Source organism: Aethalodelphis obliquidens, unplaced genomic scaffold, assembly GCF_003676395.1.
Source record: "Aethalodelphis obliquidens isolate GAN/ISIS:26980383/991018 unplaced genomic scaffold, ASM367639v1 scaffold6, whole genome shotgun sequence".
In the NCBI taxonomy this organism is placed as follows: domain Eukaryota; kingdom Metazoa; phylum Chordata; class Mammalia; order Artiodactyla; family Delphinidae; genus Aethalodelphis; species Aethalodelphis obliquidens.
The window spans coordinates 47,712,438-47,738,852 of NW_020837950.1; the positions used below are offsets into that span (position 1 = coordinate 47,712,438).

General features: G+C 38.4%; 1 long non-coding RNA gene across 1 annotated transcript in view; it reads right to left on the bottom strand.

Moving 5' to 3' along the window:
- Nucleotides 1-26,415, bottom strand: part of LOC113619024 (uncharacterized) — a 354,176-nt gene that overhangs the window by 35,484 nt on the left and 292,277 nt on the right. The window contains exon 9 of the long non-coding RNA XR_003432251.1: nucleotides 20,771-20,899. This is a non-coding gene — a long non-coding RNA (uncharacterized LOC113619024). The remainder of the gene's footprint in view (nucleotides 1-20,770; nucleotides 20,900-26,415) is intronic.

Below are 26,415 nucleotides of genomic sequence, written 5' to 3' on the forward strand. Positions count from 1 at the left end.
ATCTGACTACACAATGCTACCAATTTAAGACACTGAATGCATTTTTATCTTCCAAAAATTAACTACCAATTTAGTTACCAAATTACCAATTTTGAATACTGAAGATGTGTTTTAATAGTGGATGGCAGTGGAGATGCTCCCTCATTAATTCAGTTGAAATTTTTTTTAAAGGAAAGTCAGTAGTGTGTGGAGCCTCTTAGAATGTCAACACATACTGAAGGAAGTGCTTTCCAGCAGTATTTGTGCAGAATTCTCTTTATGTTGGCACATAGGCTCCAATTTCAGTCTCTCTACACTTACATATGATCCCTCTGTCCAAGAGATCCCTTGAATTTGTAGTTCCACTTCCTTAAATGGTCGCTTTTTCCTCTAGACTAGAGGCATTTACAATTTCTAATAAATTTAGGTGGCATGATTGTACTTCCGCAGTAGGTGTCTAACAATTACTTCAAAATAGTGAAGTTTGGGGCTTCCCTGGTGGTACAGTGGTTGAGAGTCCGCCTGCCGATGCAGGGGACACGGGTTCATGCCCTGGTCCGGGAAGATCCCACATGCCGCGGAGTGGCTGCGCCCGTGAGCCATGGCCACTGAGCCTGCGTGTCCGGAGCCTGTGCTCTGCAACGGGAGAGGCCACAACAGTGAGAGGCCCACGTACCGCAAAAAAAAAAAAAAAAAAGTGAAGTTTAATTCATTATGAACCGAGTTTGAAATTCTGCATATTATATTTTATTATCAGTGCTACTTATAGAAAGGAGAGACATCATGCTCATGCCCTAAGTGCCATTAGTTTACATCTAGTGGCTTTTATTTAAAATGGGTGGCAAACAGGTTAGTTTAATTTTTGGGCAGTTGTGATTTTTTTTCATGCTACAGAACTTTTTGTAAGACATAATCATTACACGATTTCTAAAGCCCGAGTGCTCATCTTTGCTTTGGTCATTTGGGAATGTGTACTACCCAAGCAATGAGAAGAGTTCTTTGCTGTGAGGGATAAGAGAAAAATAACTCTCCCCTCCACAATACACACACACAAATCCTGACTGAAAACACAGGCCTGCCCCTCCGTGACCCTGGACGTTGCCAGTTACACATATGCACGGAGCATGGGAATCCTCTTCTCTGCAGCCCTCACCTGCCACTTCCATCACGACGCGGCCTCAGCTCCAAGCAGGCAGTAAATCTGTCAGTGCAGCCTAGCACTAAATGGCACCGTGTTCCTATCTAGCCTTTTAAGACAAGCCTCTGAACAATTTCTTCCCTTTAGACTGACATAAATGCTACACTCAGAAAAAGGCTGATACCAAAATCTTTACTCAAGTTGCTTTTTCTCTTAAAAATTTTTTATCAATAGAAATTGATAAGAACAAATTTCAAAGAATCATCTAAATGTATCCATACTTGAAAAATCAAGGACACTCATTTTGTTTTGGTTTGCCCATAAATATACTGGCTAGTGCCTGAAGAGCTGAAGATAAACTGAGGGATATATTGTGAGTAGATCACTTGGCAGTCAGGTTTGAAGACTGTACTTCTGAAGCTCCATCAACTACTTCAAGTGAAAGGCCTGTGTTTGATCCACCTTTAACTAGGAACACTGCAGTTTCAGCTTCTCTTTCTCCCATTAGTTCCAGTTTAGTGCTATTATCCATGATGTATTGGAATAGAAAGAGGGTCACAAAGTAATCTGAGAAGGGGGAAAATAAGCAAGACTCCATGTTTTAAATACTGCAGCCACTTGGAAAGCATAGCTTTAACACAGAAACCCCCAAACCTCGCAAAACTCCCAAAAAGGAATTGATTTGTTGTATTTTAGAGGTACACCTCATGTTTAAAAAAGGTTTAATAGTTTGGTTTCTCCATATACATATATAATGTTAAAAATTGTTCCCATGCTATAGTGGGATGAACAAAATTTTGGAGTTAGACCTGGGTTCAAATTCCATTTTGGCCACTTATATATAGGTTTATGAGGATTAAATAAGATAGTATATATAAGCATCTGGAATGTGACATGTGATAAAAAATGTATTAGTTCTTACTTCTTCCTCACCAGCCATAAAATATTAAAATTAAAAAACATTTATTTTTATATGATCAATGTAAATTTACTGTTTTTAAAGCAGAAACTAACACACCATTGTAAAGCAATTATATCCAATAAAGATGTTAAAAAATTTTTAAAAAGCCCCTAATAACAATGACTTTTTAAAAAATTTATTCATTTATTTATTTATATTTGGCTGTGTTGGGTCTTCGTTTCTGCGCGAGGGCTTTCTCTAGTTGTGGCGAGCGGGGGCCTCTCTTCTTCGCGGTGCACGGGCCTCTCACTGCCGTGGCCTGTCTTGTTGCGGAGCACAGGCTCCAGACACGCAGGCTCAGCAGTTGTGGCTCACGGGCCTAGTTGCTCTGCGGCATGTGGGATCCTCCCAGACCAGGGTTCGAACCCGTGTCCCCTGCATTGGCAGGCAGATTCTCAACCACTGCGCCACCAGGGAAGCCCTGACTTTTTTTTTAACTAATTTATTTATTTATTATTTTTGGTTGTGTTGGGTCTTCGTTGCTGCGCGCAGGTTTTCTCTAGTTGCAGCGAGCAGGAGCTACTCTTCCTTGCGATAGGCAGGCTTCTCATTGCAGTGGCTTCTCTTGCTGCAGAGCACGGGCTCTACGCGCACGGGCTTCAATAGTTGTGGCACATGGGCTCAGTAGTTGAGGTTTGCGGGCTCTAGAGCACAGGCTCAGTAGTTGTGGTGCAGGGCCTTAGTTGCTCTGTGGCATGTGGGATCTTCCCAGACCAGGGCTTGAACCCATGTCCCCTGCATTGGCAGGCGGATTCTTAACCACTGTGCCACCAGGAAGTCCAACGATGACTTTTTAATTTTTTTTCTTATATGAGCCGACATCATTTTATTTCATAAGAGGATAACCTTTTCAACAAATGGTGCTGGAAAAACAGGATATCCATATGCAAAGCAATGAAGCTGGACACTTACCTTACACCATATACAAAAATGAACTCAAAATGGATCAAAGACCTTACTGCTTAGATGAAAACGGGGAAAACTTCATGACATTGGATTTGGCAATGATTTCTTGGATGTCACACCAAGCATAGGCAACAAAAGAAAAAAATAAATCGGACTTTATCAAAATTAAAAACTTTTGATGATCAAATGACATTTGATAAATGACAAAACATCAAAGGACATTTTCAACAGCATGAAAAGGACTGAAAATGGGACAAAATCTTTGCAAATCATATATCTGACAAGGAGTTCATATCCAGAATTTATAATGAACTGCTACAACTCAACAACAAAACAACAAACAACCCAATTTAAAAATGGCCAAAAGACTTGAACAGATATTCCTCCAAACAAGATATACAAATGATCAATGAGCACAGGAAAGATGCTCAGCATCACTACTGCTTAAGAAAAATGCAAATCAAAACCACAACAGATACCATTTCTTTCATCAGGATGGCTTTTATCCAAGAAACAAAAAATAACACGTGTTGGCAAGGAAGTGGAGAAACTGGAGCCCTTGTGCACTGCTGACTGGAATATAAAATGGTGCAGCTGCTATGGAAAACAGAGTGGAGATTCCTCAAAAAGTTAAAAGTAGAATTGCCATATGATCCAGCAATTCCACTTCTGGGCATATACCCACAAGAATTAAAAGCAGCTACTTGAACAGGTACTTGCCCATCCACGTTCATAGCAGCATTATTTACAATAGCCAAAATGTGGAAGCAACCCAAATGTCAATCAGTGGATGAATAGATAAACAAAATATGGTATATACATACAATGGAATATTATGCAGCCTTAAAGAGGGAGGAAATTCTGGCACATACTTAAATATGGATAAACCTTGAAGACATTGTGCTAAGTGAAATAAGTGAGTCAAAAAAGGACACATACTCTATGATACCACATAGATAAAGTACCTAGAGCAGTCAAATTTATAGAGACTGAAAGTAGAATGGTGGTTGCCAGGTATCAGGGAAGAGAATTGGGTAGTTACTACTTAATGGGTAAGGAGTTTCAGTTTGGGAAGGTGAAACAAGTTCTGCATGAATGGGGTGGTAGTTGCAGAACAGTGTGAATGTACTTAATGCCACTAAACTGTACACTTAAAAATGGTTAACATGGTACATTTTTATGCCATGCATATTTCACCACAATTTAAAGAATCAATTTTAAAAACCTAGCCTATTCTAGACAGAAGATAGTTTTAATCAACATACGGGAGCATGATAAGAAAATTCATTTATACCTGTAGAATAGCACCCCCCTTTTAAAAAAGCTGGTCTCAGTACACAAACCAAATTTCCCAATGAGTGTTTCTAACAGCAAATTTAAATATAAAAAGAGTCCTCACCTACTTGAAATCCCATTGGTAGCCTATTTTCATATGTAAGAATCTTTCATTATGTAAGAATCAGAAAGCACTAAATTCAAATTCTAGTTCTACCATTAGCTATGAAAAACTGAACAAGCACTTAGTCTCTTAGTTTCTTCATCTATAAAACTATCCTTTTAGAGCTGCTATAAAGATTGCTATAAGATTATACACACACATGCACACACACATATATATAATATACATATATTAGGATAATAGTGGCTCAATACAAGACAAGGTGTTCACTTCACATCCTTTTACATGGTTATTCAGAATACTGGTTCCTTTTATCTCATTGCACCACTATCTACTACAGCTTCCTCGGAGTCACCCACAAGCTCCTCTGCATTCAACCAGCAAAAATGTTGAGAGTGAGGAAAATCATGCGGGAGATTTGTGGCAAGGCCTGGAAATGGAATTCAACACTTCCAAGAACATTCCATTGACCAGATCCTGATCCCATGGTTCCAATCTGCCTGCAAGGGAAGCTACTGAACACAGTACTATCTGCCCAGAAGAGGCAAGGAGATTGGTGGGCATCCAGTCAGTCTCTGTTACAAATGTAACCTAGGAGAAAGTTGTCTCCTATCCCTTAAGGAACACTTCCAAGAACATAGTGACAGAGAGAAAGCAGATTATCTCCTTTCTTTGATTATTTGATGGCTCCCTGGTGTCAGGTATTTCTCCCTTTGCAGGAGAGATGCATTTGCTCTCAGGGGTACCAAATTGTTTTTCTGGGCTAAAGTCACAAGATAAATATTGTGCATTTTCCTGAATATCTTAACTGGCTGGGGCACTGAGGTAGGGGGAGAATTAGAGAAGAATTAAGTGATTTAACTTGTATATAATCTAAAACTTTAAATTCATAAAGTAAAATTGAATATGGAGTAGAATGCAAAACTTACACGAAGTTTTAAATAGAGAAATCATGAAATTTCAAAGAAATGTCATACATGAAGGGGGTCCTTTATGCTGAATTTCTCCCTGTTACTATGCATAGGTGTTCATTTTCCTCTAGGATTATTTTAGGGGAAACGTATGAGAAGCACTGATCATTCCAAGCAAACATACTACCTTTTGTGTTTTTAATTATTAAACTGAATCTTTCTGCTTCTTTTTGTGTGTCAGTGTTTTACATATATATAATATATGGATATATAGTTACTAAATATTAGTATAATCTGAATATTACACACTGGATATAGAGAAACTTAAACTCTCATTATACCCAAACTGCCTTCCCACACCTTCAGTATAAATATACTGACACATTCTTTCAGCTAAAAACAGTTATCACCCAAATGGTACTATGTCTGCAATGTCATCCAACTGTTAAGGTCAGTTCTCTCTTGCATGTGTTCAAAGACAGGCAGCTGGAGAGGTGTTGTGAGACAAAGCATGGGCAAGCTAAGTAACTAGTTCCAATTTGTGTCTGTCAGCATTTTGGAAGAGGCGGCCTGTTGCTGTCTGGATTTCCAGACCTAAGACATTTGTTTATTTGTTGTGTGACACAGATAAAGGTTTACTCTTTTACTTCACATTTTATTATTTTATCTTAGAAAAGAAATTCACGTGAATGGTATCTAACGAAACAAGCTAAGATGCACAGAGTTAATGATTTTCCTTCTTCTCCTTCTACCCTCACCCTGGGTAGCCAATGTTAACACTTTTCTCCTGGGTCATACAAATATATACAAGCATACATGTACATAGGATTCTTAGCATTTTTTTGCACAGAAGTGGAATTGTACCAAATCCGTCACATTTCTCATTTAACACATCACAAACGTTCCTCCAGTTCATAAAACGTGGATCTAACTCATTTTATATTACAGAATTATATTCTCTAATATAATATACCACAACTGATTCAACTTGGACATTCATGGGGTATTTTGCTTGTGTATGTGTTTGTAAATCACTATAAAAGAATTCAGGGCTTCCCTGGTGGTGCAGTGGTTGAGAGTCTGCCTGCCGATGCAGGGGACACGGGTTCGTGCCCTGGTCCGGGAAGATCCCACATGCCGCGGAGCAGCTAGCCCCGTGAGCCATGGCCGCTGAGCCTGCGTGTCCGGAGCCTGCGCATCCGGAGCCTGTGCTCCACAACGGGAGAGGCCACAAAAGTGAGAGGCCCGCGTACCGCAAAAAAAAAAAAAAAAAGAATTCAGCAATAAATACCCTTATAAAAATACTTTTATATAATGGAGTTTTATTTCTTATTATAAGCTAGATTTTCAAGGAGCCAATAAATATACTTATTTCTAACCGTGAAATTGATCTATTTAATATGCACTTATCTGTCCTCTAATTCTATTTGCCTGGTCTAGTTGTCTTTTCCTAGGCCAGTAACATATTGCTTGGATTATATGGTGGGGTAGAGATGACAAGTACTCATCAGTGTCTGTGTTTTCCTTGTCTTCCTGGGTACACCACTAGAAGACATTTCTCATTTTTCTTGCATTTAGGTGAGACCACATGATTAGTGACTACTCACCAAGGATGTTTAGAAAAAGTGGGACTTCTCCATCTCTTCACCAATCACTGGATAAGCGAAAACTCTCAGGAGGAAGGAAGAGCCACAAGATAGAAGGAACACAGGTGTGCTGGTTTATCAGTGTGTTGCCTCTCAATGCCAAATCTACCTCTTTGCCCTGCTTTGCTATCCTGGAGCCAGATCGTATAAACAAATACTTCTTTGCAGATGACATGAGGTTAAGCTTGTCAGCAGAGGGTGTTAGAAGGATGCTAAGATGAAGGAGCTTCTCATCCTGGTTCCAAGGTGGGTTTTCCTACTGATGGTTGCAGCACATGGCAGCAGGCAGCATGCCAGACACCTAATGGCTCTCATGCTCCCCACAAGTTGCCATGGAGCCCGAGCAGGCAGCTTCTCAGTGAGTCTTGCCAGCACAGTGGGCAGTGTCCGGCTTGCCAGCCCCAGCCTGTGACTCCTCAGCAGACCTTCCCACCTTCCAATGGACCACAGCCATCACCTTCCCAGAGAGCTCTGATTCAGCTCTCTGGGGGTGGTGATGGGCGGCTCTCCCAAGTTTATTTCTTCCTTGGGTACTCTGCCTCAGCCCTAGAGGTAGTGACTGCTCCTCAGATCTGCTATTCCTCTAGTCTTTAGAGTTTTCTCTACACCTTAGTAGTTATCCCCCTAGTTAACAGATCTCCAACTGAAATTGTCCTTGTTCAAATTAGTGGTACAGTTTTGGTCTCCTGACTGATATAGCATATCCCTGACTGACTGCTGGAAAAGACCCTTCTGCCCTCCCCAGCTGTTACAAGAGTATGAACTAATTGTGTTGGCTGCTAAAATTTGAGGGTTGCTGGTTATAGCAATTACACTACCTGAACAGTCAAATTACTGAATTATGGTAGCAGTTATATCCAGCAAATCAAGTACTCTAGGCTCTTCTTTTTCAAATTGGCATAGCTAATTTCAGACAATAGTACTTTGATATGAAATTTTACTTCATTTTAGCTCATTCCAGTAAAAGAAAATTCCTCCCCACTGGAAGTCTGATCGAGATGATATATTTATGAAATTTAATAATTTTAAAATAGTACTCCTTTCCCCTGGGAACACATATTATATCTCTATATTAGTTTAGACTTTATATAACATCCTCCAATAATGTTTTTAATGTTTTTCAAATAGGAAATGGCTTGCTTGTTAAATTTCTTTGATCACTATTTCAAATGAGATCTCTCTGTTTCCATTTTTAAATCCTTCTTACCAATCCAAAGAATTTCTATAGACTTTTGTACATTGATTTTTTTTTATCTAGCCAATCTGCCAAATTTTCTTTAAGTTTTAGCAATTTTTAAGAAAAGCCTTTGGATTTTTGTCATCTGAAATAGAGATAAATTGATCTAATAATTACATTGATTGTTTCACTTACTGCATTAGCTAAAACCTCTTTAAAAATGTTTACGTTGGAATGAAAGTATCCTAATATTTTTCCTGATTTTTATGAAAATGGCTTAATATTGTATCACTTATTTTGTTATTTACTGTTGGGGTCAAATTAACTTGTTCTCTTCCTGTTTACTCAGTCTTTAGATAAGAAATAGCTGCCAGGTTTTATTGTGTCTTTCTGACATTCACTGCTGTAAGCACATAGCTTTCTGTTCACTCGGTTGATGTAAGGAATTAGATTTCCTCCCAGCAACAATGGGCCACCACTAGCCACAACTCCCTTTCATAGGATCCAAGGCATATTCCTCACCTTGAAATTGTCCACACAAGACTTGGTTGGGAGGAGGGACCACAGAGCTCCAAGCGTTCTGCATAAGACCTTGCTCCCTTCCCTCAGCACTGCCAACAAAATTACAAGGGACCCAGAGCTCCAGAGTCCCAGTGAAGTCACTACACGCTCCACCCCCAAAACTCCCTGCTTCACCAAAGTAATTGTTTAAGAAACAATCCCTCAAAGGATAATATAATTAGATCTGACCATCTATATCTTCCTGAGAGACCTTTAAGGTTAATGCCATCATGTCCTATAGCCCTGGTTAACGCAGTTCCACATTCCTTAGGCTGTCTTAATTCCCAGACTCTTATCCCCTCACAGCTGTATAGGTCACCTAATCTGAATCAAGCCCTTAGCCCTCACCTGATTCTCCCAGTGGGTTTCAGCTAAGGTGCTACTGGCATTTTAGTGCCAGAGCCAGAGATGCTAATGTTCTGCCATGCCCTGTACAGCATATGCACCATAATAATTATCTTGCTTAAATTTCCAAGTTTATCTGTTAAGAAACACTAAATTTTCATAAGTTTCCCCTAAAATTCCTGTCTCTCCTCAGCAACAGTTTCTCTATCCTTGACCTCATCTCTGAATGTTCATTTCATCTTCCTGCTCTACGAGAAAATGGCCTGCCTACCCACTGAAGAGCTCTGCTCAAGCGGAAGCTGCTGGAGCTCCTTAAACCCCAGCCTCCTTAGTTTCAACCTCACCCAGATGTTGTCAGTCTATGCTGCCCACTACCAAAATACATGTCCTGTGAACTTGAAAGGGAAATAAACTTCCCATCCAGAGGCTAATTATGTTTATTTCCAGAAGAAAATCCACCTGCGCATAACATCTCCTCTCAGATTATGGCATTTGAGAAAGCCTTGTCTTCTTGCACAGACATTTGCCATGGTAGTAAACCCAGGCAGCAAGCCTTACGTGAAGCCTTACATTCCACCCTTCCGCCACATCTAACTTATTCTAAACTTCCTAATTTCCCTGAGCTGGTGTTGTCAGCTTCCTGGCACTGTAACTGAGCATGGCCTATGTCTCTTTTTTTTTTTTTTTTTTTTAACATCTTTATTGGAGTATAATTGCTTTACAATGGTATGTTAGTTTCAGCTTCACAACAAAATGAATCAGTTATATATATACATATGTTCCCATATCTCTTCCCGCTTGCATCTCCCTCCCTCCCACCCTCCCTATCCCACCCCTCCAGGCGGTCACAAAGCACCGAGCTGATCTCCCTGTGCTATGCGGCTGCTTCCCACTAGCTATCTACCTTACGTTTGGTAGTGTATATATGTCCATGCCTCTTTATCGCTTTGTCACCGTTTACACTTCCCCCTCCCCATAGCCTCAAGTCCATTCTCTAGTAAGTCTGTGTCTTTATTCCTGTTTCACCCCTAGGTTTTTCATGACATTTTTTTTTTTTTTAAATTCCATATATATGTGTTAGCATACGGTATTTGTCTCTCTCTTTCTGACTTACTTCACTCTGTATGACAGACTCTAGGTCTATCCACCTCATTACAAATAGCTCGTGCTCCTGTTCTGTCGCCACTACCTCTATCTGTGGAATTGCTTAGGCCTACCTCCTAGGGAAAGTTTTTCCATATGTAAAATATTTTTTTCAGCTGGAAAATAACTATCCAGTAATCCTTATCTGAAGCATCTACTGATGCCTCTGAAGTCTGTGACCCATAGTGCCTAGTGAGGAGTGAAACATTTCCCATTTGCCCATAAGCAGAGTCCTAGTTAAGCATTAACCTCTCCTGACCTCCTGTTCTAGTGGTTCTTCACCTAGTACACATTATACTCACCAGATACTCTGGTTAAATTGGCTTGTGGTGAGGCCCAGGCCTCAATATTTTTTAATTCCTGTGGTGATTCTTATATGCAACCACCACTGAAAACCACTATCATGTTTTTCAGCTGAATTTGTAACAGGTCCATCTTCTTAGCTGAGTCTTTCCTACCCTTCTACAAGTAAAGCCAATGTTGTTTGTTGATTTTGAGAGCCTTCTTTTCTGTCTATCTCCCTCTGCATTCTGGTGACTGTATTGTGTTTCTCAAATACAGTACTTTAGATTTCATCTTTCAGAAAATGTGGACACTCATATTCTGGTAGTTATGGAATCAATGAGTTCTCTGTCTTCCCAAAGCACTTGTTTATGTAATTTTTATCCACCATCACTTTGGAGTCATCCACTCAGGCTTTCTCCCATCCAACCAAGATCTAAGTCAACTTGATCTATTTTTAACCTAGCAGGCTGCTGGAAGATAAACCTCATCATTTCTGTGCTTCCTCTTAGATTCCACAGTTTTTGAGGCACGTTCCCACAGGACACAGCTAGTACCTGCAGAGTCACCTGCCATGACTGTTACCTTGAAACTCATCTGGATATTCTTTGAGAATTTTACACTGATCCTTCAAGTTACCTTCTCCCCAGTCTATAACCACATGGTGTAGCAATCTATGTTTAACATAATTACTTTTATGAGGAATACTAGGAAGGGTGTGTGCAAATTTAAGAGACCACCTTACATTAATCCCCTTAATCTCTCTACTGGAAGCCATCCCAGTCTACTCTCCATGATCTTCACCTTATTTCTCTGTTAAATTTCTCTGGGACAAATTCATAGTTTCTGATGAGTAACAACTAAAATCTACCCATCCTCTGACTTTTCTAGTCCCCTCTTTAAGAGAACTTATTCTTGGGCATGCTTCCTCTGGTTTTCCCCTCTTTTTCCAATTTATACTGGATTTTAATATCCTATTTTTCCCTCTTTTCCGTCCCTTGTGTCTTTGTGGATCATGGCTTTCTCTTACAGAACTACCACTGTTCTTTTAATTTAGTCAGTCTTATTTCCTTATTTTGTTCTTTTATAATTTCCCTCTGCTCTTGTTATGATATCAATATGCTCTTGAAACATATTTTTCAAATCACTCTAGTTCATCTTTGATATTCTGAACAAAACTTGATTCCTAAAAATAGAAATCAAGACATTTTTTATAGTTTTTGTTAATAAACTTGATTTTAAAAATAGCCTAGATTTGGAAAAATACACATAAGTGAATAGTTTGATGACTTATTACAAAATAAACATACTATGCAACCATTACCCAGGGCAAAAACTAGATCACCACCAGCAGCCAGACGACCTTATATTGCCACCTGCCAATCACCCCCCACTATCTTGACTTCTAACTCCACTTACTCACTATCTTGACTTCTTACTCACTATCTTGACTTCTAACACCATTCCTTATTTTCTTCTAACTGTATACAAATTAAATTTTATAGCATGTATTTTTTAATATTTCTGGCTTCTTTTACTCAATGTTATATTTAGAAAATGTATTCATGTTGTTGCATGTGGCAGTAATTTGGTTATTTTTATTGCTGTATAATAGTGCATTTTATAAATATACCAAGATACAGTTATACCCATTTTTGATTAATGGACACTTATAATTGAAGGACAATCGCTTTTATGAGCAACTTACAGTTTACAAATTCTATCTATAGCTATAAGAGACTACCTTGCCTTTGGACTATTACAAATAATGCTTCTTTGAATATTCTTGTACATCTCTTTTGGTTGGAATAAGCATTTAATTTTGTTGAACACATACCTAAGGAGCAGAATTGCTGGTCACAGGCATGCACTGAGTCAGGATCTAGTTGGTGGAATTTCATGCACAAAACTTTGGTATACTTTGAAAAAGTTAAATAATAACTTTTTTTACAAATACATATCCCAGAAATATATAACTGATCTAATAAAATCATATCCTGTGGAAGCAATATGATTGTTGGAAGCAATATGAATATTGTTCCCAACATTTAGGCAGAAATGTCACTAGACTTGAAAAGGCAATTAACTATACATCAACAGTTTAATAAACCCAGATTACAGAGGGCCCTAATAGTCAGGCTATGATGTTTGCACTATATTCTCTGGGGGTAATGGACACCAAACAGTGGAGTTACCTGGTCAAAGTGATACTCCAAGGAGACATTCTGACAGAACGGATAGGGTAGAATAAAGCGTAAACTTAAGTACACCATTTAAAAGCTTTCTGAGAGGGGCTTCTTTGGTGGCGCAGTGGTTGGGAGTCTGCCTGCTGATGCAGCGGACGCGCATTCGTCCCCCGGTCCGGGAGGATCCCGCATGCCCGCATGCCCGCATGCCGTGGAGCGGCTGGGTCCGTAAGCCATGGCCGCTGAGCCTGCGCGTCCGGAGCCTGTGCTCTGCAGCGGGAGAGGCCCCAGCAGTGAGAGGCCCGCATACCCCCCAAAAAAAGCTTCCTGAGAGTGATCTCCTTTTGGAGACTTTAAAAAATGGGGGAGACAAAAGGAGAGCTTTAGAAATCTCCCACCAAAAATGAATCCAGAAACTAGTCTTCCTTTATAATAGTTTCATCACATTTAAGTGCAGCAAGAATGCCACCATCAAACTTTTCCCAGGTTAAATTCATTCACAACTTCTAACCCAGATTTCAAGTTTGATTCCAACACTGTATGACTACCTAAGACTAAACTGATTGAGTTAAAAAGGAAAAAAGAAAATGTTATTCTTTTAAACAATAAAGACAATTATCATAACACTTAGCAGGAAAAAAAATTACCCCTCAAAAGCACAGGAGGCATGCACAGAATTGTGCTAATGATTCTATTCATGCTAATAAAGTCACTGGGTTTCTACACTATGAGGGAGTTTCTCACATTACTCAAAATCTTGCTTTGGGTGTTTTTTGCTTGTAGAAGCCCAGGAGGTACTAGTGGAGGATAATGAATACCTTCCCACAGAGAGGGGAACAGAATCCTTGTGAGCTTTTTCAAATGCTTCCACAGAAGCACAATGCTCACCTTAGTGTTTGTCCAGTCACTATGTACATACCATTATCATTTCCAATTGGGAAACATCAACTCTAAATCATTTCTGAGAACTAGATCCAGATTAGGGCAGATGTTTTGGGTTATATTCTTTTTTAATAAATTACAAACTACAATAGTAGCCATCTGTTTTAGAAGTTTATGTTTATTGTTTTCTATGGAGTAACAAGCAAAAATAGAAACAAATAAAAGAAAACATCTGTCATGGAAAACTTTGAAAGGTGGAAAAGTTTGCTTTTAAACTAGTATCAAAATCAGCAGATCAGTCATTTTGAACAGATTTGGTTTTTTTTTTTAATTGGTTATGAAATTTTTAGTTAAATTGTCTAGTTGCATTGGGATCAATTTGCCTCAGGCCGTTAATAGCTGAAGAAGAATATTATAAAATCTTAAAATTTATATAAACTGAAATGGCTTCCCACTGACATATATATATAATGTGCTGACATATATAATAAAGATTTTACTTAAACTTCCATTTCAGATGGCACTGGGTTGGCAGCCCCACGAATTGACCTCTCACAACTTCCCATTTGAAATGTACTCATACTGACAGAAATGATATTGCTGGAATTTGGGAGGAATTTTTACAAAAAGATTGATCTAACTGGATAGAGAGAGAAATATTTGCCTACCCAAAAGGCAGCAAGAAATATATATTCTCTTTCATTGTCTTCCTATGGACTCAGAACTCTACAGAATGTATGTTTGCTTCCAGACCATTACTACTTCACCCCTGTCATAAACAACTCACTCTTTGAGACTCATACAATTTGATTACACTCTCCATCCCTTTCTTGTTACTGTAAACAAATGAAAGGAACGCCTGTGTCATCTCTGCCACAGTCTTCCTCTCCATGTTAAATCCTGCCATCAGCCTGAAGGACTTCAGTGTTCCATCAGAACCCAGCCCTTCAGTTCCCTGGTGTACTAGTTCCAAGTAACCTTCTCTTCCACTTCCAACTCAGATACCCACAACCAGATCTGTAGCCCAGTTTTTGTCACCATCCACAACTGCTCCACCTCCAGAAACACTCATTCAGGTATCCTGCTTGCTCAGCACAACTTCTTCTCCTTCCACCTTACTTGTTCAACATCTCCCCCCAAATAGTGTTTTGGCCTCATCAGACCACTAGCCCAGGGATGTATCTACCACGGCTCTTCCAACATATAAGTAATCTCCTTTCTTTCACAGCACTCTTGCCAAATCCCAATCACCTTAAACACCTGACTTCAAAACCAAACATCTAGATTCCAAAAATAAAAACAAATAACATATTTAACAAAAAGTGTGATGGAAAGAGGAGAAAAGAGATGAAAGGCAAAGCCCTCTGCTACTCAGCTTTTTACTTTTCCCCACCTAGCCGAGCATCTTGAACGTCCATTTCCATAGAGGCTTTCTGGTTCCTGCTGGTAAATATGAGCCATACCCCCCAGCACACACCTCCTGGACAAGGAGTGCTTCCCTGGAAAGACCACACTGAGACCCGGCTCTACTGACTTAGAACAAATAAGGGTAGATAGTAAAAGATCATGAGGTGGATAAATATCTTTCTCCAGAAATCTGCTTCAGAAAAGGCCTTTGCCTCCATGCACTGGGAGGCTGCTATCCTCCCGCAAAGGGAAGGTGGTTAACCAGCCTGGGAGCTTGTGGTTCTCAAGAGCATCTACCCAAGTGTCCCCGTTCCAGGTCCCTGGCTTTAGCGTAGATGACTAGTTAGGGCTATTAATTCAATCTCTTGTAACTCTGCCAGTCTTATAATCAAATTGCAGACTGAATTTTCAGCTCAGGTGGCTCTCTAGTTGCAGGAGATAAGGCTCTCTTTAAATATTGCTCTGTAAGCTTTCTGGCTTTCGTGAAGTGCCCTAAGTTGGTAGGTAGGTAGTCAGTAGTCTCTGAGCCTGTCATTCTTTTTCTGTGAAACTTCTGTAGCAGTTAACAAATGAAAATCATCCCTACTTTTGTTACAATAAACATTGTCCCCCATATCTTTCAAGTGCTAAAGCTATCACATAAACCAGTGCTTCCCTTTTTTCTGTATTCCATCCTTGTTCCCTAACTACTGCAAGCAATATGAAAATTCAGTCATGTAATAAGACAAAAAGTGAATATATCAATTTATACATAGAGATAATAATCAATTAGAAGATACAGTGGGAAAAACACTTTACTTAAAATATCAATAAAAAGAGATTTTTAAAAAATGTTTTCTATATAAATTAGTATTAGGCCCAGCTACATGCAACATAAAACCCAAATAAACAGGGCTTAGATACACAAGTGGTTATTTTTTCATATGAAAATTCCACTGGTCAGGAGCCCAAGACTAGAATAGCACTTCCACAGATCCCTAAGCGTCCTGGCTCCTTCCAGCTTTCTGCTCCAGCCATAGTGTCCCATTCTCACCAAAAGAAAGAGGAGAGTGAAGAACATGTCTTCTCCTTTAAAGAACACTCCTCAAAACTGCACATACCACCTCCATTTGTATCCCACTGTGCAAAACCTACAAGGGAAGCTATAAAATAAAGACTTCATTCCGGGCGGCCAAGTGCCAGCTAAAATTCAGGGCTTCCACTGCAGACAAAGAAGGGGAGAAATGACATTAGGGGACAACTACAAGTCTCTGTCATACCTAGGAATGTTTAAGAAGAAATATTAAGATCTACAAAGAAATACTTTTTAACTGCCTGAGAGATACTAAAAGAGATCTGAACAAATGAAAAAGCACACCATGTTCTTGGGTAAGCAAAAAGAAATTTTACCTAATAAAATTTACACAAAAACATTTTAACAGCCATGAATTCTGATGCCTCAAATAGTATAACAAAACCATATATAAAACAGGACTGTTAAATATATGAGGAAATAACAGAAACACAATTATAGTAATAAATTACAACCTTTGCCAGAGCAAATAAACAAAAATAAATTTATAATTATTTTTAATAATAGAATAAATAACATCCAGATGTCAACTAAGGCCATCTTTCTGTCAAAAATAAAACTGGCAAATGCTCCCATTACATGTCAGGCAAAGGTTCAATGGCCTCCCCAAGGCTTCTAGGAAACCCCATGTCTTTCCTTCTCAGGATTCCCTCTAGTCTTGTTCCTGCCCTCTGAACCTCATTAGATTCTTGCCTCCTGTCTAGTTCTCCTTTATCCACCGTGCATAGGTCCAGAAGTGGGACACAGACCCTTTTATTCATTTATCTAACAACAGCTCATAAAGGCCTTTTTTGTTTATAGTCAACCTAACTGAAAGTTTGGGTCAGTGACAAGAAAACTACTAACACATACTAGGCAGTCTGTTCTTAAAAGTTGTTAGTGTTTGGTTACTCCACTACCATAAATATCACCCATTTTTCTGGGAAATCTAGCTTCTTGCCTTGTTACCTAGCTCTGCTTCCCCCCAAGAAAACTGCCCTAACATTTTCCTATTGCTCTGTTTTCAAGTCCATTCCATTTTGCCTCATCTCAGAAAATAACTTTTACTCATTTTTTTTTTAATTAGCAAGAGCTCCAACAGATAGCTTGGGTAGAACATATCAGAAGGGTTACTGTAATTTCTATCAGACTCCGTAGAGCCGTGCCAAACAAACATAGAGTCAATATGCACTGCAGCCAGCTTGTACCTTATTACCAGAGCTGATTACGTGAATCTCCTTCCTACTCCCCATGCAGTGACTTCACATCAGTAGGCTGAAATCTGCATAGTGGATATTTACACCCTGAAGTCATCCAACACTACACATATCAGTGCTTTTGGTTTGGTTTGGGGTTGGGGTAGGGATGGGGGATTTTTGTTTGTTTGGGAGACCAGTTTACCAGCACAATACTACATACATTCTATAAAACTTTGTGTTTGATGTGCAAATAAAGATTCAAGTCTTTTGATTCCCTTCCACATGAACCAGCCTAACCCTCCAGGGCAGTAATAAGGACAGGGAGAGGACACCAAGCAACATGATGATCTCACTGCTTGGATTCCACACAGACCACAGGAACATGACACTTTGCCTGTTCTAGTCCGTAATTTTCCCCCATGCAACAATACTGAGTAGAACAATTCAAGCAACATGGACATGCAACTTTATATTAACTTAATTTGTTCATTATACTGACCTGACTAGAGTTCAGACTCCAGGACAAAGAGGGGCTATTAAACCACATTCTAAAGAGAGGCTCTGGGGATCAATATCTCTCACAAGATCTAATGAAAAGCAGAAGAAAAGAGGCTATAACTCCCATCCAGGCCCATCCCCCTTCCATGCTCCCCCACCCCCAACCACCAGTATACGGAGACGACTGGAGGTAGAGAAGAGCAGGTTTTGAAGTCATTGGGCTTGCGGGGAATACAGTTAGTATTCATGGAAAATTACTTTCCTAGCCTTCAAGTCAAGATGGCAGGAGGAGATTCTCTTAGAGATTGTCAAATAGAATTTTTTAGTCCCTCCAAGAGGAGCAACTGGTCTTTTAGTTGGAGAATGACTATCTGCTAAGACTTGCTGACCTGTCCCTGTGAATTAAAGAGAGGTGATGGTAGGCTAAGGAAGAGGATGACAATGGAGAAGTCAAGACTCTTATCATTTGCTCTGCTAAGGGTGTGTGAGTTTCTCATAGGTCCAGAGAACACCAGAAAAGGAGCCAATCTTGAGATCTTTTTGCCAGTGCCCCATCCAAGAGGGCTACCCTCTAGGCTAAGGGACTCCAGAACAGGGAGGCTGTGTGATATACCACTGTAGATGAAAACTGAGCAGAAGGAATTAGAAGTGCTTGTGCCAAAGAAGATGCCCCTTGCCAGAGAAATGAGTCACAGGGAGATCTCACAGTATAGGGCAAAGAACTCACCCATGCCACTCCCTGAGAGATCAATTCTTTCAATGCCTTTCACACAAATAGACCACCATCAGCAGCCTGTTAGGATCACCCAGAGGGACAGCATAAAACAGCACAAACCAACAAAGGAAGAAGCATAACTATGCCCAATTAAAACAGGTCGACTTTTCAGCCAACCCTTTCTTCTTGTCCCCAAACACAGGAGTTGGAGTCTAGTAAGGGAGTGCAATGTTAACCTCTCCACTTAAAGACCCTTGAATCATGATTTCAAGAGGTGATTTGGAATGGAAAAGCTTTAGACCAAGTATGAGGGAAATTTTAAACTTGATTGGGTTGAGTTTTTTAAATCTAAGGTGTCCAAAGGTTATGGAATCTGTCTGTAACATCCTTAAAGAATGAAATGGAAGAGTTAATAAACATTAAAAGTGCTGATTAGAGAAAAATAAAGCTTTTCATGTTTATTCTCCACCCAGTTGAGATTCACCCCTTAATTCACCCCTTAAATTGTGCTTTTTTAGATTTACACAAAACAGAAACAAACTAAAACAAAACCTTTTTCTTTTATTTCCTTTTTTCTCTCCACCCCAATTCCCCTTCAGTGTTCCCACACTGTGACAGGACTCCCTGTCGGTTCATGCTGGTTTATGCTACTTTTCTGGTTAATACCTACAGGCTGTTGCTGATGGCCTCTTCGTGTGAAAGGCACTGAATGAGCGCATCCCTCATGGAGATCTTCTGTGTGAGTTACTCACCCTATCCTGTGGCCATCCTCTGGCATGGGAGATCAAGCCTTTACCTCCAAGTCCTTTCCTTGGCATGTCTTAATATCATGTAAGTGGTCCTAGGCTATCTCATCTGGCACCTATATAATCATTCCTTTGTGATAACTTTACTGTTAGTAGATTTGTTTCCAGTTTTGTGTAAAAGATATTGTATACTGTGGAATGAAACAGTGCAAAGAACCAAACACTTATTTTCTAGGACAGACACAAGTTGGTGCTAACTGGCTTATCTGATTTCACTTTACTTGTACTTAGAGTTCTACAGATTTTGTTTTATTTTAATGTAAGCATTTTCCCCTTCAGATAAAAGTCTACTTATTTTTAAAATATTATTTAAAATTAAATACATATTGTTGCAAACTTTGCTTCATCTTACTTCTCCACAAAGACAAGGTCTCGCTCTAATTTCTCCCTCCACTCACCCAAGTTACCACCCCCCAAACTCACTACTATTTATTTGCACAGTAACTTAGCTTTCCAAAAGTCCAGTGGTTAGATCATATGCTCTGATAAGCAAATGACCCAATGGCTTGAGTTAAACATAGAAAAATTAATAGAAGCTTTGAAAGTTCAGTCTTTTCTTTCTCTCCCACTCCAATCTCTTTTCCCAATAAAACATATACATCGTTCTTGCCTCCTCTCAGGAAGCAAAACAATGACAACTGTTTTGTTTTGGTTTAAATAAACCGCCCCTATCCAATACAATTAAGCATGCCAGAGTATGCAAATGAAGAGACGATAAGCCAAGTTTATTCTATAGACAAAGCTGAGGCTGAGGAAGTGTATCAGTACAATTATTATTTTTTTTAATATTTGAGTTTATGTCTTGGTATGTGCTCTCCCTGCCACCTCATCTGCACCAAACCCTAATGAATGACATCTGGCCTTTGAGCACATTCGTATAACTTACCTGGCTTCTAAAGGTAGTTTGTATTGACCTGAAACAAACGCTGAATATATGGATGCATGTATGTATGTCTCCCACTAACAGGAAATATGTCTTCTTTTCAAGCATCCATAAAACATTCGTAAATATTGTTTGAAGAATGGGAAAACAAATCAACAAAAGATTAGAGACTACCTTAAAACCAATAAAATAAAAAAGATCATAACAGATGAAAAAGAAGCATTGCAAACTAATGCACATGGGGGAATTATCCAAAGATTTGGGGGAAATTATACTTTTGAGGAACAGATTAAGTTGGATCACAATTTCAAACTGTCATTCACTAATATAAATTTCATTTAAAAATGAAAGCAGAAGACAGAAATACAACTATTAAACCGATCTCAGAATAGATAAGCACTTTCTAAACGTAGACACAAATGAAAACATCATTGGGAAATGTTGTTAAACTTACCTATATAGAATTTGAAGCCCTCTGAAAGGCAAAACCTCATAAAATTATAAGATAATTCAAACTGAGAGAATTATTTATATTAATGGCAGGCATTTAATAATATTTGCAATATTAAAGACTCACTCAATTTGTAAAAAGGACTCTAAAACTTTTGAAAATGGACAAAGAATATGAAGAGAAAATTCACAGATGACATATAAATGGTTAATAAAATATTTAAGTTATTAATAAATAGACATACCGACTAAAATGGAGAGAAGGCCTTGACTGTGTTGTCCAATTGTCCTTTTCTTAAGTCAATAGTGCTACCAAGAGTGTTGTGAGAAGGGTCTCTCACACTCAGCTGGTGGGATAAACTGGTGTAAACTCTCTGGAAAATAATTAGACAACATGAACAAAGATGAGTAAACGTACTGCTGTTTAACCTAAAAGAAAGAGTCTCAGAGATGAGAATAAAGATTTATATTGAAGAAAGTTCATGACAGGATATACATCAAAGCAAATATTAGAAACAACCTAACTTCTAATAATAGAAAAATAATTAAATAATTTTTGAAAAATATTAAAATGACATGGTAAATGTTATAATATTAGGTGTAAATGTATGGGTACTCGTACATGTCAACTAATAAAAATTCTAAATCAAATTAAAAATCTCAAAGGAAGTAAAATATTGAGTATACTTAGGTAGTACAATTATAAAAGCTTTACTTTTTCTAAAAAACTGTTCAGTGTTTTCTAAATTTTGTAATAATATGTGTGTACTATAAATATTTTATAAAGTGTTGATTGAGTACTGAGTATATTTTTTTCAATGGTTTAGAAATCTCTAATGAAAACACTTAAAATATAACTTTATATCACAGTGGGTTTGTCACTACAGTCCCAGCACAGAGTTTAAATCTATTTACATCAATCTACACTGAAGTATCTATTACAAACTTAAGTGTTAGAGACAAGCAGACAGACAAGGAATATTCTTGCCCTTGACAAGTGTCCAGGCTAATGAAGAGACAGACAAGAAAGTCGACTATGAGAATACAGTGTGCTAAGTGCTGTAACTGAGATATTTACAGCATATGTGCAAGTATAGTCGAAAAATAGTGAATTCAGCCTAGAGGAAGGTGTTGGAAAGACTTTCACGAAGAAGGTCACCTTTCATCTGATTGATTCTTCTCCCTCATCTCTTTTTTTCTTCTCCCGGTATGTTAGAGACCAAGGAGATACAGTAAAGAGATGGAGTCTTCAAATTTGGAAACACAGTCATGATATGAGGGGTTCTTTAAAATCAGCTAGAGAAAGGATTATTTATTTTTACTATCTTAAATCTGAAAAATCTAAGACCCCTTCCCAATACATAGAGGAGGAAAATAACCCCCTGTGGGAACCAGAAATTGGGGGTGTCGAGGATTTTGCTGCATCTCAGGCATGGAACTGGGATCCCGGGGGGCAGGATGTTCCTCTTCAAGAAGGGTCAGGCCATCTAGCTGCAAGTCATGTGTGAGACTGACAGCCTCCAGCCATCAACTATATCAGGGTCTGTCCCAGCTTTCCAACTAACTAGGTTACTCTTTTCTGAGGGTGGAGGGGGGCTAGCCAGTGGCTGAACAAGAGAGTGATACAGGGGCTAGCTATTTCCACCCAGTGTGGGAACCCTGTACCAGGCAGTCATTGCTCTAGACCTCCCTATTGGGCGTCATCAGGTCAACATCACAGTCTGACGGCTTCCCCTTGTTCAATTCTGCCTCCATACCCCCCCCCCCCCCGCCTTCCCCTTTTGCACTTCTATTCAGTCTCCATTTCTACTTCCTAGAGAACCCACCCATCACAAGAGAGATGAGTCAAAAAGGCCCCGAGAAGTATGGGCCAAAAAAGTAACAGGGCCAGAAGGAAAAAGAAACTGGTGTCTCCTGAAATGAACTTGATCAACAGCAATATAATTTTCCTTCTGGTAATATCCTCTAGTCTATTGCAGATATTAATAAAAAGCACACAAGGGACAAGTGAGGTGACAACATGTACAGCAAAGAGGAAAAATTAGAACATTAGGGAACTCTTGCTAATGGATTGGTTTGGATGAATAAAGAAGAAAAAAATGTATACTGGGACATGGCAGAATTCAAAAGGAAAGTCAGAAGCTAGATCATGGAGAATGCTACACTCTGTGTCAAATACATGAGGATCTTTCCTTCCAACTTTCTTAAATACCTTTTTTTTTTTAACTTCCATCATTTTTATAGTCTTATGCAAGGACAATGGAATTACAACGTGAAAATCTTCAGTGAAATTTATTGACGTTATCATACTTTCACTGAATATTAAAAATAAACTTAAAATCAAATATCAGATATCAAATAATCCTTTCCAAGGATTTCTAGAATATCTACTTATCCTTATGTCTGGCATAATACTTCATAGGCGCATATTAAACTGTTTATTCCAGTGATCACAAAACAGGTGGCAATTTAAGCATATATAAGATTTAGTTAGGATATGAGTTTAAAGGTTTTTATCACCAGTGTGCTCTCAGACAATAACAGTTTCTCTGTGATGTGGTCTCTCTCAGATCAGAGTTTCCAGGTGTCTTTACAAAACTATATGTAACCATCTATCCAGAGAGCTCTTCTTTTCTGTGACAAAATTTTGCCTTTCAGATGTGTCACAATCACTTAACCATGACTCACAACCACTTTTCGTGGACACCTCCATCAAATTGATTGTTGTTTACAAGGCCTTGGAACCAGGCTAGTTCCTCACAGCCTGTACCTCACTGTTATCTATCACACAAAAGCAAGACAGAAACTACATAAATTCATTTTGTTTCAAGTGTTACAAAGGACAGAAGAGCTCACATTGTCCATAAGGTATTTTCTTAACTGCGTATTTCCAGTGATATCCCATGGTCCTCACTGGTTGACATTTCTTTATAAAACACTCCTAATATAGATGTCTGTGTCCAAGTAATGATTCAAGTGGGCTTAAGTTGAGAATTGCTTGAAAGCAGGGGTTTTGTCTTATCATTCTCTGTATCTGTGGTATACCTAAGGCAACCAGTAGGTAGCAATTTCTGATTTCCATTTCAGCTTTGCAAACCAGAAATATCTCCTCTGAAAGTAGGAGAACGTTCATCTGAACATTCATTGTTCCAATGGCAACGCTCATGAGCTAAAAATAGAACTTAAAAAGAAAAAAAAAAGAGCTTAGTAAATTACATTTTTAGTAAAGATTTTTATAAAGTAAATGACCCATAAGAATCCATCCTCAGTGGCTTTCTCTCATCCATTCATACATGGTTAGCCTCTGCAAAGCCTGATGTGTCACTGGCCTAGCATGAACTTCATAAAGTATGGGTAGCTATCATCTGTAAATACACTGCACTTCCCCATAATTAATGTCTCTGACACTAATGAAAGTTTTGCGGCTGTGCATGTTTATTACCAAACAGGTTTAAAATGTCAGCCTTGATTGATTTTCTACCTAACTCATTTTATAGCATGTTTTATGCCTCCATAAGGATTATCATCAATTCAGCCAATATGAACAATAATAAATAAATAAAAGAAACTGAAATGGATAAGTTTAAACAAAATTGCCAAAGACAATGAAAGTTAAAGATGTAAATGCCACTTTAGTTGCCTTCCTTTTCTGCTTCTCTGCCCACTTCTCTCCTTTCTCCGAGGCTTTCTATGAAGTTTACTAAACAGATTAATGCAATAATGGTCTGACTCTTGCTCTTCAGCAGCCTGAGCATGAATTACAGTTGTGCAAATTTTTAAAAGGCTTCATCTGAGAAATTAGCTAAAGCAGAGATACAAAATTTTAAAAAATAATAATTTTTAGAAAAACAGACAAATAAAGGTAGCACTTAACCATCTAAGGAAATTACAAAATTAGTAGATTATTTGATATTTTTTTCATATTCTTTAATCAACAACATGACAGTTAGCTACAAACATGCAGGCTACTTTTGATCAAAGTGCAGAGTAAAAATTTAGTTTAATTTGAAACAAGAAGTGTTTATTTGAGAAATCATCTTGTTAAATTCACCAGAATTTAATGAAAATTGTGAAATATTCTAGTTTGCCTTTGACATTTTTTCCAATTCAAGAAAGTCTTCTGTTTTCATCTCCCTTTGATCTTTTACTCCCTTTAAAACAAATTTTTATGTTTTCTTATTACTGAAATAGTGTATGTTCTTTAGACAACATTTTACATGAGAAAGTGCTGTGTATCTCTGTGTTACCACTTACCAATCATATTGACACATTTATATGACTCCCTCCCAGAACATAAGTCCTTCTAGCCAGAAACAGAAACTTTGAACCCCAGAGCCTTAAATAGTAAACAGCACATCTCAGAGGCTCAATATATGTTTTTTGTTAAAGTAAGCAAATAAAAAATTTCCACAAGTTTACCACTAAGAATTTTTTACTTATATTTTTCTGTATTTCTTTCCAATTTTTTTACTCTGTTCTTTTGGGATCATTTTTCTAAGTTGGAAAATAATTCTAAAAAATTTTGACAAGAGAACTCTAATATTCAAAAAGCCCTCAAAAGTCAAACAAATAAATCTCAAGTGGTAGAAATGAAGGCCCTATAAAAGGAAGACATTCCAGAAAGCCAGAGCACATACTGTCATTTCTAAAATTGTGACACCCACTACTCCACTTCCTTGTAATGTTAACCCTCTGCTGTTAAGGTAAGGAATCAAGATTTTCACTATAAGAGAAAAGTGATACAATGTATAATTCAGGAAGGTAAGAAAAAGCCATGTAATATTAAATGTGAATTGGAAGTATCACTATGAGCTTGAGGCTTTTTATATGTGTTTTCTAGCTCTATACACTGTGTGGATGTAGAAACAATGACATCGCTGTAACAATGAGCACATTTTGTGCCCAGGTCTTTTATTCTAAGCACCATTCTCCACTAAAAGAAACCAGAGAAACTTGGAGAAATGCTTATTCCAGGTATAAGTCAGGGAAAATACAAAGTAGAATCAGAAATCTTGTTGCACTAGTAAAAGAAATAAAAGTGCCCAAAGACTAGTGGGGCTGTATTAGTTACCTGTAGCTGTAAAACAAATTACTCCCAAACTTACAGCCTTAAAACAATAAATATTTATAATCTCCCAGCTCTGTGGGTCAAAAATATGAGGGTGGCTTAGTTGGGTTGTCTGACTCAGGGTTTCTCACAAGGCTGCAATGAAGTTGTCAACCAGGCTGCAGTCCTCTCAGGTTCATCTGGGAGAGGATTCACTTCTAAACTCACTCATGTGGCTGTTGACAGTATTTGTTTCCTCATGAGCTGTTATACTGAAAGCGTAGTTCCTTGCTGGCTGTTGATCAGAAGGCTCCCTCAATTTCTAGCCATGTGGGCTTCCTCATAGGAAAGCGAACACATTGTGTCTGGCTTCCATTAGCATTAGCAGACAAGAGAGTTAGGATACCAAGACAGAAGCCACAGGCTTTTCATAACCTAATCTCAGACATGACATATCATCACTTTTGCCCTATCCTATTTGTTAGAAGTGAGTCACTAGGTCAAAGGACACTAAAGGGGAAGAATTATATAAGGGCATGAATATTAGGAAGCAAGGATCATTGGGAGCCATTCTAATGGCTGCCTATCACACAGATCATGTCAGAGGTCAAAGGAACAAGTCTGAATAGGCTCCAATTGAACTGGCTATTTAGGACAATTTGATCACCAATAAAAATAACTATAATGATGTATTATGATACAATGAATTTTTAAAAATACTATGAGTCTATAGCTATTAGAAAAAGTGGAGGAAAAATTTTAAGTGAGGGAAATGTATTATTTGGACTCAGATTGCCATTTTAAATAGAAAATCTATATTTCCTTTTTGAAAACTCACAAATT